Below are 13,082 nucleotides of genomic sequence, written 5' to 3'. Positions count from 1 at the left end.
GTTGCTTAGTCGACTGTTTGTGACCCCAAGCACACCAGTGTCCTCTGTCCTCCACTATGACCCTGAGTTTGCTCAAATTCACGTCCATTGACTCAGTGGTGCTGTCTAACCATCTCATCTCATCTCACCTAAACAGTATGGGGCCGGTGCTAAAATCAGAGCAGTGCCTTCCACCTGTGAGCTCAGTCACTCAGTCGTGTCCGACTCTTGACCCCACGGACTGCAGCCTGCCAGGCTTCTCTGTCCCTGGGGATTCTCCAGGCAAGAATACTGGAGAAGCTTGCCATGCCCTCCTCCAGGGGATCTTCCCAACTCAGAGGTCGAACCCAGGTCTCCCACATTGCAGGTAGATTCTTCATTGTCTGAGCCACCAAGGAAGCTCATGAATACTGAAACTTAAGTCATGTTCTGAAAAGAGAAACAGGATTGGAAGGTCTCAGCAGCTAACTCCTGACTTACCTTCCTAAGAAAAGCGATGCAGTTACAGTTAATAAAGGAATATCTGAAAATATCATTAATGTCTCCTATTTAGAAGTAGACAATTTTAAATAGTGATAAGCACTTTAAAGACAATACAAAACTGTGTTAAGATAGAGAGTGACTCTTGGGATGAGAAAGGGCATCTGCTCTAAGTAAGGTATGGAGGGAGGGCTCCACTCTGACACTTGCTCTGCAATACCAGGCAAGGTATTGAAACTGTCTCATGTTCAATTGTATTTCTCTAAGTAGCCAGTATCTTTCTGCTGGGCACTGGACTTAGCAATGGCATTCATTATTCCATTCACTTCTTATAAGAACCCTGCATGATAAATTCTATCAATAACCACAGTGCAGAGATGAGGAAATTAAGCATAAAAATTACTGTCACAATCCCAACGCCACACAACTAATGAATGCTAGATCTAGAAACACAATCTAAGTCTTTGGTCTTAAGCACTTTGCTCCACTGTCTTCCTAAAGTAGGGTGGACACAACTTTGAGGGGTTCCAGTAAGAACTGCGAACACACATGCAAATCACCGAGTGCAACACCTTCTCTGTCGCAGGCTCTCAACCAACTGTGGAAATGTACAAGACCTTGGAGGATAGGAAGCCACGGCATGAAATTCCAGATGAGTCTATCTATGAGATGAAGCTCAATATTTTCTGAGGTTTGTTTTAACAGTTTACACAGCAGATTTCATGTGTTATCATAAGTATCAGTGGTCTATCATGTTTCTTACTGTTACTGGGAAATCAGTTCCCATTAACTGATGTTAACTACCTTAAATATAAGGTATAATATTGAGAGAATGGGTATCATAATATAATATAGAAAGAGTATACCAACCTGTGTTTGCTACTACTGTGTATTAGCATTTTCATAATTGACTCTTGCTGCCACTTCTCAAGATATTTCTATACTACAAGAAAGGACAAGCAGTAAATGCAATGTGACTTAATAGAGGAAAATCTATCTTGTGCAACAATTCCAAACTTTCTATCCAAGGTAGCCTATAACTCTGCAGCCATAATCATCTCATGTGGTGTATTTGTCATTTGGAATCAATCATTTTCACATATGGCAGGCAAAAGAAAAAACAAACAAACAAACAGCCAGTTTTCCTGAATCCTCTCCCTCTTGATTTCTGCACTGGGAAGTTTACTGACTGGTTCAGCCTTACAATTTAATCCAAGATCACTGGAGGGGAGCAGGGAAGCCAGAGAAAGCCTCACAAAATGTTTGAGCAGGACACCAGGTGGCAGTATGTCAGCTTTCATTCTCCCTGCATCCAGTGTGCTAGAGTCCGATTCTCAGGAAGGAGAAACAGATTTAGACAAATGATTCACAAAGGGGTGACATTTGAGTTGAAACATGAAGGAATTCAGAAGTGCATCATGTTCATATTTGGGGGGATAGCATCACTGGCTCAGTGGTAAAGAATCCACCTTCCGGTGGATTCAACCTCTGGGTCTGGAAGATCCCATAGAGAAGGAAATGGCAAGCCACTCCGGTATTCTTGCCTGGGAAATCCCATGGGCAGAGGTTAAGTCACACATGACTTAGTGACTAAACAACAGCAAAGCATCACAGGAGAGAGGGAAAAACAAGGGGCACGGGACTTGATAGGGAAACAAGCTTGGGGTGTTTAAGGAATGAAATCTCATTGTAGCCCTTATTTTTCCCAGCACACTATTACATAAGAAACTAACTAAAGCATCCGGCAGTGTTAACTAGTTAGTGGATGCTTTGCTCATTTACTGATCCTGGGACAGTTGAATCTATGTTCGGGCATTTGCTTTCTTAGTTTCCTTTAGCGTCCAGTTTAAACCAGTAGTGTCACCACCACTGAGACATTCAGCCACCCTGTTCTGGGGCCAAGTGCTTTTCCACAGTCCAGACCTTGCTCTTAAGCAGCCCTCTAAAATGCAGCACACAGGCTGATATAAAAGGTAAAGAAGCTTTTCACAGTTAGGAAAGGTACGACTCATTTCCCAAAGTTGTTTTGTTTTGCACCCCACTGTTCATCACAGCACTGTTTATAATAGCCAGGACATGGAAGCAACCTAGATGCCCATCAGCAGACGAATGGATAAGAAAGCTGGGGGTACATACACACAATGGAATATTACTCAGCCATTAAAAAGAATACATTTGAATCAGTTCTAATGAGATGAATAAAACTGGAGCCCATTATACAGAGTGAAGTAAGCCAGAAAGATAAAGACCAATACAGTATACTAATGCATATATATGGGATTTAGAAAGATGGTAATGATAACCCTATAGACAAGACAGAAAAAAAGACACAGATGTACAGAACAGACTTTTGGACTCTACGGGAGAAGGCAAGGGTGGGATAATCTGAGAGAACAGCATCGAAACATGTATGTTATCAAGTGTGAAACAGATTGCCAGTCCAGGTTGGATGCATGAGACAAGTGCTCTGGGCTGGTGCACTGGGACGACCCAGAGGGATGGGGTGGAGAGGGAGGTGGGAGCGGGTTCGGAATGGAGAACACATGTAAATCCATGGCTGATTCACGTCAATGTATGGCAAAAACCACTACAATATTGTAAAGTAATTAGCCTCCATCTAATAAAAATAAATGGAAAAAAGAAAAGAAAACAATAAAACCTATCTCTTAGGGTTTTGATATTTGAATTAGATAATGAATCTGAAATGCAAACCACAGTGCCTCACATTGAGTAAAGCTCAGTAAAGACCAACTTTATTTTTTCCAACAAATCCTACCTCTCCTTCAATGTCCCAGGTCTGTGACTTGTTACTGTTTGCTCTTTTCTCCACATCAGTTCAATGATAGAAGCTTTTAGAAAATTCACTTAATCACTTGTTTTCCTGGAGACAGTCATTATCTCTCCCTATTTCCTGGAGTCGTATTCTCCTAGCCACACTGATACACTCAGAGTACTGAAAGGACCCAGATGGAGTGCCGAGGTACGGTGCTATTTTCACTTCCCTAATTAATAAAAATATTAATGTTTTTATGTATTTATTAGCTATTGGATATCTTATTTTTGAGTTGGATCTCCAAGATTTTGCCATTCTTTATTATCTGTTTTCTTAATGATTTAAAGGAACTTCTAACATGTTCTGCATTTGAGTCCTTTTTCAGAAATATGCATTGCAAATACAGTTTATCAGTCTGTGCATTGACTCTTAAAACTCTTAACAGTGATTTATAACAAACTCATAATTAAGAAATATACATTGATGTTCATAAGAAACTAGCTTGGATATTTCGCTTGTTTTCTTTAAGCTCTTTAAAAAATATTCTACTTTGGTGGCTTCTATTGCTTCTAATATGAAATGCTGCTAACATTTTAATGATGTTTCCCAGGATACAATGGCTTGCAAATGTCTGCCAAAACCAGAGTGGTGGACCTGCAGAATTTCTTATTCAAATTTATGACTTTCCTCATAGCATTGCTCCTGAATAAGGAGATTGCTTTATAGGAAGTGAAGTGTAGCAGTGAATGGAAGTGCTTGCTATGAGCAAAGAGGTTATAGGATGGGTAATGGAAGAGGTCATTATAAATACCTGCTATAACCATGTGGTCATTTGCAGAAATTAGAACAATAATATTTATGAAAATTTGTTTTTCATTTTTATATAAATATATTTATGTATTATATTATGTATTAAATTTTAACTCCCCTCTCGCATTTGCTACATGTGGTAACAAGATATGCTAATATAAGTCAATCTTATATCTTATTATATCTCAGTAGTGAAGATACAGGATTCAGTGGCAGAGTGTGGCTTAGCTAGAAGAGAAAGTAACATCACCCACAAATGGATAAATGAACTTGCTCTAATCTTTGAAGGATATGTTTAGAATGTTTTGGGTTGAATGAGGAATTACTGCATCATATTAGCAAGAATTGTGGTGTCGGAGAAGATTCTTGAGAGTCCCCTGGACTGCAAGGAGATCAACCCAGCCAATCCTAAAGGATATCAACCCTGAATATTCATTGAAAGGACTGATGCTGAGGTTGAAACTCCAACACTTTGGCCACTTGATGAGAAGAGTCATATCATTTGAAAAGACTCTGAAGCTGGGAAAGGTTGAGGGCAAAAGGAGAAGAGAGCAGCAGAGGATAAGACAGTTGGATGGTATCACCAAATCAGTGGATAGTGGAAGATAGAGGAGGCCTTGTGCTGCAGTCCATGGGGTCCCAAAAGTCAGACACGACTTAGTTTCTGAACAGCAAAATCAACATTAGCAAGAAGCATAGTTTTGCTGTCTTCTTTACTCAAAAGCTGTTAAAAGAGTACAGATGGATGCCAAATTAACCTAAAGGGTATTGTAGCAGTTTTGAGCTACCTTAACTGACTGGAAATCTTTCCCAGGATGTGCTTCCTGTATTGTTCTGGCTCAGGGTTGGCCACAAAAGAAATTTGTGTGACATTTGGAAGGTCGTTGTGATGAAACAGCCACAGTTTTTATGTTTTGGGGGTTGGTGCAGGGCTCCAGGGACTATGGCTACTCACATGTGTTGCTGCTGATCTGATATTTCATCTTATTGTTGACTCACAACACCTCCACCTCCCACCAAATCTCCTCCTCATCGTCTCTTTGTCTTGGGCCAATTATGTATGCAAGTTCAGTTCAGTTTAACACAGTCGCTCAGTCATGTCCAACTCTTTGTGACCCTATTGGACTGTAGCAAGCCAGGCTTCCCTGTCCATCACCAATTCCCGGAGTTTGCTCAAATTAATGTCCATTGAGTCAGTGATGCCATGCAACCATCTCATCCTCTGTCATTCTATTCTCCTCCCGCCTTCAAGCTTTCCCAGCTCAGGGTCTTTTCCAATGAGTCCAATGAGTCAGGTGGCCAAAATATTGGAGTTTCAGCTTCAGCATCAGTCCTTCCAATGAATATTCAGGTCTGATTTCCTTTAGGATGAACTGGTTTGATCTCCTTGCAGTCCAAGTGTTTCTCAAGAGCCTTCTTTAACACCGCAGTTCAAAAGCATCAATTCTTCGGCACTCAGCTTTCCTTATAGTGCAAATCTCACCTCCATACATGACTACTGGAAAAACCATGACTTTGACTAGATGGACCTTTGTTGGCAAAGTAATATCTCTGCTTTTTAATATTCTGTCTAGTTTGGTCATAAATTTTCTTCCAAGGAGGAGGTGTCTTTTAATTTCATGACTGTAGTCACCATCTGCAATGATTTTGGAGCCCAAAAAATAAAGTCTGTCACTGTTTCCATTGTTTCTCCATCTATTTGCCATGAAGTGATGGGACCAGATGCCATGATCTTATTTTTCTGAACGTTGAGTTTTAAGCCAGTTTTAACCATGATGTCAAATGACACCCACTTCTCCTCAGGTCACCCAGTACTGTGAGACTGAAGAAGGTGAGATGTAGACAAGTTTTAGTGTAGCTTGTGAGTTCCATTATCCTCATGGTTCTAATATGTCCTTATGAGTCACAGTTTGTCCACACTTCAGTCTATTCCAGCTTTGTTCTACAACTATTACTCTAGCAAATTAACAATGAATTTTTTCTCAACACCAGATACGAAGATAATAGCTTTGTATACACTCTTCCACCAAATCTAGCAATTGCCTGAGTTCTAATCTTTATAACTAATTTCTTATTCCATACCACTGATGGTTCTGCTTGTCTGATTGCACCTTAAGTGAAATAAGTCTAAGAAGAAAGGATTCAGGAAATTATTTCCCTGATGATTCCAAATAACTACACCCAGGTGTGTGATATGAGTGTATTTTAGTGAAACTGTCACTTTACATTATTATGCAGCTAGTTTACAACTTTAAACAAGATTACACATGTTCTGTATGATTGATTTAAATTCAAAAATTCAAGAAGAGAATGTTTTAGTAGAAAGTTACTCTGGACACCTGAATCCAAATGACATAGAAGAAGCTTTCATGTAGAATTAATTCCTCTGATCCAGATCACAGATTAAGCAACCACAAGACTATCATTTCTTGTCTGAGGGCTGCAGGTGTGCATTTCAGCTGGGGTCCTGCAGCAGGGGGACTCTCTCTTATTAAGCTCTGGAGTTTTTGTTCAGCTTTTCCTATTACTTCAAACACTGAGTTCCCAGAGAGCACAGAAATACTTTGCAGAATGTTCCAGTTTTAAGAATGTAATCGTGAGGCTGATGGATTTATGTGCTTTCTGGAAGTTTACAGAGTAGCGGCCATCCCTTTCATTCTCGTCTTCTGAATACTGACGAATGAGGTAAGTCATCTGTCCACTGGGAAGCTGGTTGTACCAAAAAATGCTGTAGTCATGCACATTCCTACTGGTTTCATATTGACAGTTAAGGGTGACTATCTTCCCCACTTGACTGTTTATGACTGGCTGGTCTTGAGTAACTTTCTGGGCCACACCAGATCCTGTGGAAAAAAAATAAGAAAACAGAGCTGAAATAGTGAACAAAATGCTGTAGAAATTAGAGTAATTTTGGACCCAAATACTTACAAACCAAACTGAAATCATAAAACACTTTCTTTCCTCCAGTCCTCCTTTCCTCCCCAAGTCCCGGTGAAGCACCACATGCCTGTGTGCAGTCCTTTCACCCTAAACACTCACACCCATGTTTGAACACATCCCTACCAGAGATGGTGAAGGCCAGGAACACCCAGAGCAGACTGGAGAGTGGCATGAGGCGTGGATTCCCCTGCACAAATCCGTTTAATTCTGCCTCAAGCTAAGATCTCAGTGTCTTTGAGTGCCTGGCAGCACATATGCATAGCACCTGGGCTCCTGTGCGACGCTCCCCAGACAGGAAGTAGGGTGTCATGTTCATCGACCACGTGGTCTGTGTACAGATGAAGTCTGGCTCACCACACACCTTTACTTTGTTTACTTGTCTTTCCCTGGTCATTAAGTGTGGCAGATTCTGAAAAGGGGCATGAGGAAAGAAATTAGTATTAGAGGTTTGAACTGAGGGAAACTGAAGGTTAAATAAGTTGACATACATTGATTCAGTAAAATAATTTTGCCATCCTGTTTAAGATATAATTTAGTATAGCCTACAAAACTTTCTTGCAATCTACAGATTGGTCATTAATTTAGCCTATGCTTACTTTTCTCCATCCAGAATCTAGTGACTATTTTAAAGCATTCACAGATCTTAGGCTTTCTGGGTGAAAAGCAAACTTATCCAAAGTAATTAATGTATCTCTGCCTTTTTCTTTTTCACTGAGTTGCGGGGCTCTACTTTGGTTTTTCAATCAATAAAATTACTTCAACATGAAATGATTTTTAACAATCAGTCCATCTGAATTTCAGAGTCTATTCAGTGGTTTATATTTAAATGACATTGTTTCAGGAATAGAAATATTATTCTTCTGAAATCTGATATTGAGTTTTATGTATTAGACTTTGAGGGGGATCAGGGTATTCAATCCTGTTGCCTCTAAATGTAGAATTGTACTTATTAGACCATGTGTCCTAGAATCATCCTCATGTCACATTTTGTGTCTCATTGGTCCAGAGTATTCAGTCTCATTTGTCTGTTGCTCATTATTATTTCTCTTTATAAAATCAAGTTAAGATAAACATGTCAGATCTTTCTGTGACATAATGCTATAACGCACTCTTACAAAACTTAATATCTGCAAACTGCAGACACATAGTACTTGTCAACACCACAGAAGATGGTGAATCAAATTCTGTACATTGTTTCATGTTCATGTGGAATGTAGATGTCAATCTTCTATTTGGTTTCATTGTTGTAATAGATGAATTAATATAAAAGAACCAAAGGCAAATAAACAAGTGCAAGTTCACAAATCAAAGTAACTCATGAATGAGTGAAGCAGGGAGGTGAGTTTGTATTTATCTGAGACATCTACTCTTCTGTCCCATTTCACTTCTGAGTGCTGACAAACAATGAATGACCAGACTTGAAATTATTTGTAATTAAGGAGAGGAGATCATGAATGACCACAGCAGCTTGCAAAGCATCATATTATATAATATAGATATATATTAATATAATAATTACATATCTATCAAGAAATTTATATTAATAAAATTCTTTGAAAATACCATAACCTTATAAATTAGTTCTCATATACACTCTTAGATTATGATGCATCACTCTAAGAAATTTTATCACATGTATAGGTTCTTGTAACACCACTAAAATTATGATACAAAATCACTTCATCTGTCTAAAGAAATCCTCTTTGAATACCTTCCCCATCCCTGCAACTCTTTATAACCCTGCTAATTGCTGATCTCCTTTTTATTTTTATATTTTGTCCCTTTGAGAATGTTGTTTAAGCAGAATCACACTACGTATCAGATCAGTTCAGTCCCTCAGTCGTGGTCGACTCTTTGCGACTCCATGGACTGTAGCACGCTAGGCTTCTCTGTCCATCACCTACTCCCAGAGCTTGCTCAAACTCATGTCCACCAAGTCAGTGATGCCATCTCATCCTCTATTGTCCCGTTCTCCTCCCAACTTCAATCTTTCCCAGCATCAGGGTCTTTTCCAAAGAGTCAGTTCTTCCCATCAGTGGCCAAAGTATTGGAGTTTCAGCTTCAGCATCAGTCCTTCCAATGAATAGTCAGGACTGATTTCCTTTAGGATTGACTGGTTGGATCTCCTTGTAGTCCAAGGGACTCTCAAGAGTCTTCTCCAACACCACAGTTCAAAGCATCAGTTGTTTGGCACTCACTTTTCTTTAAGGTCCAGCAATCACATCCATAAAGACTACTGGAAAAACTATAGTTTTGACTAGATGGACCTTTGTTAGGCAGCATCACTACAAACAAAGCTAGTGGAGGTGATGGAATTCCAGTTGAGCCATTCCAAATCCTAAAAGATGATGCTGTGAAAGTGCTGCACTCAATATGCCACAAATTTGGAAAACTTAGCAATGGCCACAGGACTAGAAAAGTTCAGTTTTCATTCCCATTCCAAATAAAGGCAACGCCAAAGAATTTTCAAACTACCACACGATTGCACTCTTCTCACTCACTAGCAAACTACTGCTCAAAATTCTCCAAGCCAGGATTCAACAGTATATGAAATCTGAACTTCGAGATGTTCAAGCTGGATTTAGAAAAGGCAGATAAACCAGAGATCAAATTGCCAACATCTGTTAGATCATAGAAAAAGCAAGAAAATTCCAGAAAAACATCTATTTCTGCTTTATTGACTATGCCAAAGCTGTGTGGATCACAACAAACTGTGGAAAATTATTCAAGAGATGGGAATACCAGACCACCTTACCTGTCTCCTGAGAAATCTGTATGCAAGTCAAGAAGCAACAATTAGAAGTGGACATGGAACAACAGACTGGTTCCAAGTTCAGAAAGGAGTACATCAAGGCTGCGTATTGTCACCCTGCTTATTTAACATATATGCAGAGTACATCATGCAAAATGCCAGACTGGATGAAGCACAAGCTGGAATCAAGATTGCTGGGAGAAATATTAATAACCTCAGATATGCAGATGATACCACCCTTATGGCAGAAAGTGAAGAGGAACTAAAGAGCCTCTTGAAGAAAGTGTAAGAGGAGAATGACAAAGTTGGCTTAAAACTCAACATTCAAAAAACTAACATCATGGCATCCAGTCCCATCACTTCATGGCAAATAGATGGGGAAACAATGGAAACAGTGACAGACTTTATTTTCTTGGGCTTCAAAATCACTGTGAATGGTGACTGCAGCCATGAAGTTAAAAGATGCTTGCTTCTTGGAAGCAAAGCTGTGACCAACCTCAATAACATATTAAAAAGCAGAGACATTGCTTTGCTGACAAAGGTCATATAGTCAAAGCTATGGTTTTCCCAGTAGTCATGTATGGATGTGAGAATTGGACTATAAGAAAACTGAGTGCCAAAGAATTGATGTTTTTGAACTGTGGTGTTAGAGAAGACTCTTGAGGTTCCGTTGGACTGCAAGGAGATCCAACCAGTCTATCCTAAAGGAAATAAGTCCTGAGTATTCATTGGAAGGGCTCATCCCGAAGCTGAAGCTCCAATACTTTGGCCACCTGATATGAAGAACTGACTTGTTGGAAAAGACCCTGATGCTGGGAAAGATTGAAGGCAGGAGGAGAAGGAGACTATAGAGGATGAGACGGTTAGATGGCATCACCAACTTGATGGACATGAGTTTGAGCAAGCTCTGGGAGCTGGTGATGGACAGAGAAGCCTGGTGTGCTACAGTCCATGGGGTCGCAAAGACTGAACTGACTGATTTCATGGTCACCTCCATAGTTTTCTTTGTATTTCACCATTTGGAAATTTTATTATTTGCTTCTTTCAGTTTATGTTGGGTTAAATTTGCTTTTTTATCACCTTTTCCTGAAAACCTTGAGAGTAGCCTATTAACCATTTTTCTTCATTAATATAAGTATTTTAAAAGATAAATTTCCTTCTATGTGTTATTTTAGCTGCATCTCATGAATATTTATATAGTGTGCTCTCCCAACATTTACTTTCAAAATATCTTCTAGCATCCATTGTAATTGTTTTTTTTTTTTTTTTTAACTTCAGTTCAGTTCAGTCGCTCAGTCGTGTCTGACTCTTTGTGACCCCATGAATCTCAACATTCCAGGCCTCCCTGTCCATCTCCAACTCCTGGAGTTTACTCAAACCCATGTCCCTTGGGTCGGTGATGCAATCCAATCATCTCATCCTCTGTCATCCCCTTCTCCTCCTGCCCCTAATCCCTCCCAGCATAAGGGTCTCTTCCAATGAGTCAACTCTTCGCATGAGGTGGTAAAAGTACTGGAGTTTCAGCTTCAGCATCAGTCCTTCCAGTGAACACCCAGGACTGATCTCCTTCAGGATGGACTGGTTGGATCTCCTTGCAGTCCAAGGACTCTCAAGAGTCTTCTCCAACACCACAGTTCAAAAGCATCAATTTTTCGGCACTCAGCTTTCTTCACAGTCCAACTCTCACATCCATACATGACCACTGGAAAAACCATAGCCTTGACCAGACGGACCTTTGTTGGCAAAGTAATGTCTCTGCTTTTTAATATGCTATCTAGGTTGGTCATAACTTTCCTTCCAAGGAGTAAGTGTCTTTTAATTTCATAGCTGCAATCACCATCTGCAGTGATTTTGGAGCCCAAAAAATTAAAGTCTGACACTGTTTCCACTGTCTCCCCATTTATTTCCCATGAAGTGATGGGACCAGATGCCATGATCTTAGGCTTGTTTTAAAGTTAGAAGATTTAAATATGTATCAAATATTTGGGAGTTCTAGAGACATTTCTTTGCACTTGATCCGTATCATTTCCATTTTGATCAGAAAATAAATTCTGTATAATGTCAGTTTTCTTCAATATATTGAGACTTTTTATGCACAAACAAATTGTATGTGTCTGCGTGTGAGAGTGTGACTGGAGTCTCGGCTGTAGGTTTGGGTACAGGCTGCAGGTACCTGGGGAGCACTGTGCGCTTGCTGCACAGAAGTAGGTGGTTGAGTCTCCAGGTAAGGCAGCTGTGATGTGCTGTTTGGCACTCTTATTTAGGAAAACTTCCCTGTGAATCTTCCCTCCTCCATTTCATTCACAACTGAACGTATGGCTATCAAAAATGCAAGGCCTTTACAAGGGTATTGCCAGTACCATAGGAAGTAGTAAAAAAAAAAAAAAATTCTCATAACTACAGTTCAGAATGGAAATCTCTCCTTCCTGGACTGTCAAAGATTAAGGGCTCTGTTTCACCAGCTCTTGGTCACTTTTTTCCTCCTGTTGACCACTCACCCCCACTTAAAGAGAGAAAAAGCCATCAGTTCCACAGACATATGTTTATTTCTTACAGTTTCTATTTGCATGAACTTATTTGTAACCCAATTTTCCCAGTCCCCCTAATTAATGAGATACCCTAGGTTTTCTCCTCCGCAGCTCACAGCCCAGTTGAAGCCACAGAATGGAAAGCGATGCTCCCAGTATCTTGTCCATTGTTTCTGGCATCAGTGCTCAGTGGCAACTCCATTTCCTCTTCTGTTCTCAGCCAGCTAGAACTCTGACTTTAAGTTCACACCTGCTTTTATTCTTTCAGTAGGTCCCACCCTCCCACAAGTGCTTTCTCTTAAACCTCTTGCTCAAGAGTAGTATTTCTCATCTGTGCTAAATTAGAATCACTGAAAATTAAATTCATGGGGAATCTGAAATGACCCCCTTACAAGGATAAAGTGCAGGTTAGAATTTCTCTCACACTATCCCCTTCTTCCTTTTCCTTACCCCTCCTACAAGGTTAAAAATCATGTATCAGGACAGTTTGATGTTTTAATAGGACTAGTGTTATTTTACAGTGGGGAAGAGAGGGACTCCCATGAAGTCACAAGATTAGTATGTAGGGAGCATTTCTTTTTTATTACAAATACTTATTAACGTCTATTGAGGATACACAAGGGGCATAATATATCATTACAAGAAAAGCTTATGGAGCAGAACATAAAGATACATGGTCCTTTTGCCCTGATGGAATTTAATTTTAACACCATCTTTTGGGGTTTCTACACTTTACATGATCCTAAGAATTAATAAAATATAATTAGATCAATTTCAATTTATACTTTTTATAAAATATAAATCAGGCAAATAAAATGTC

Source organism: Odocoileus virginianus, unplaced genomic scaffold, assembly GCF_023699985.2.
Source record: "Odocoileus virginianus isolate 20LAN1187 ecotype Illinois unplaced genomic scaffold, Ovbor_1.2 Unplaced_Scaffold_27, whole genome shotgun sequence".
NCBI lineage: Eukaryota > Metazoa > Chordata > Mammalia > Artiodactyla > Cervidae > Odocoileus > Odocoileus virginianus.
Note: the sequence above shows the minus strand (reverse complement) of the source record.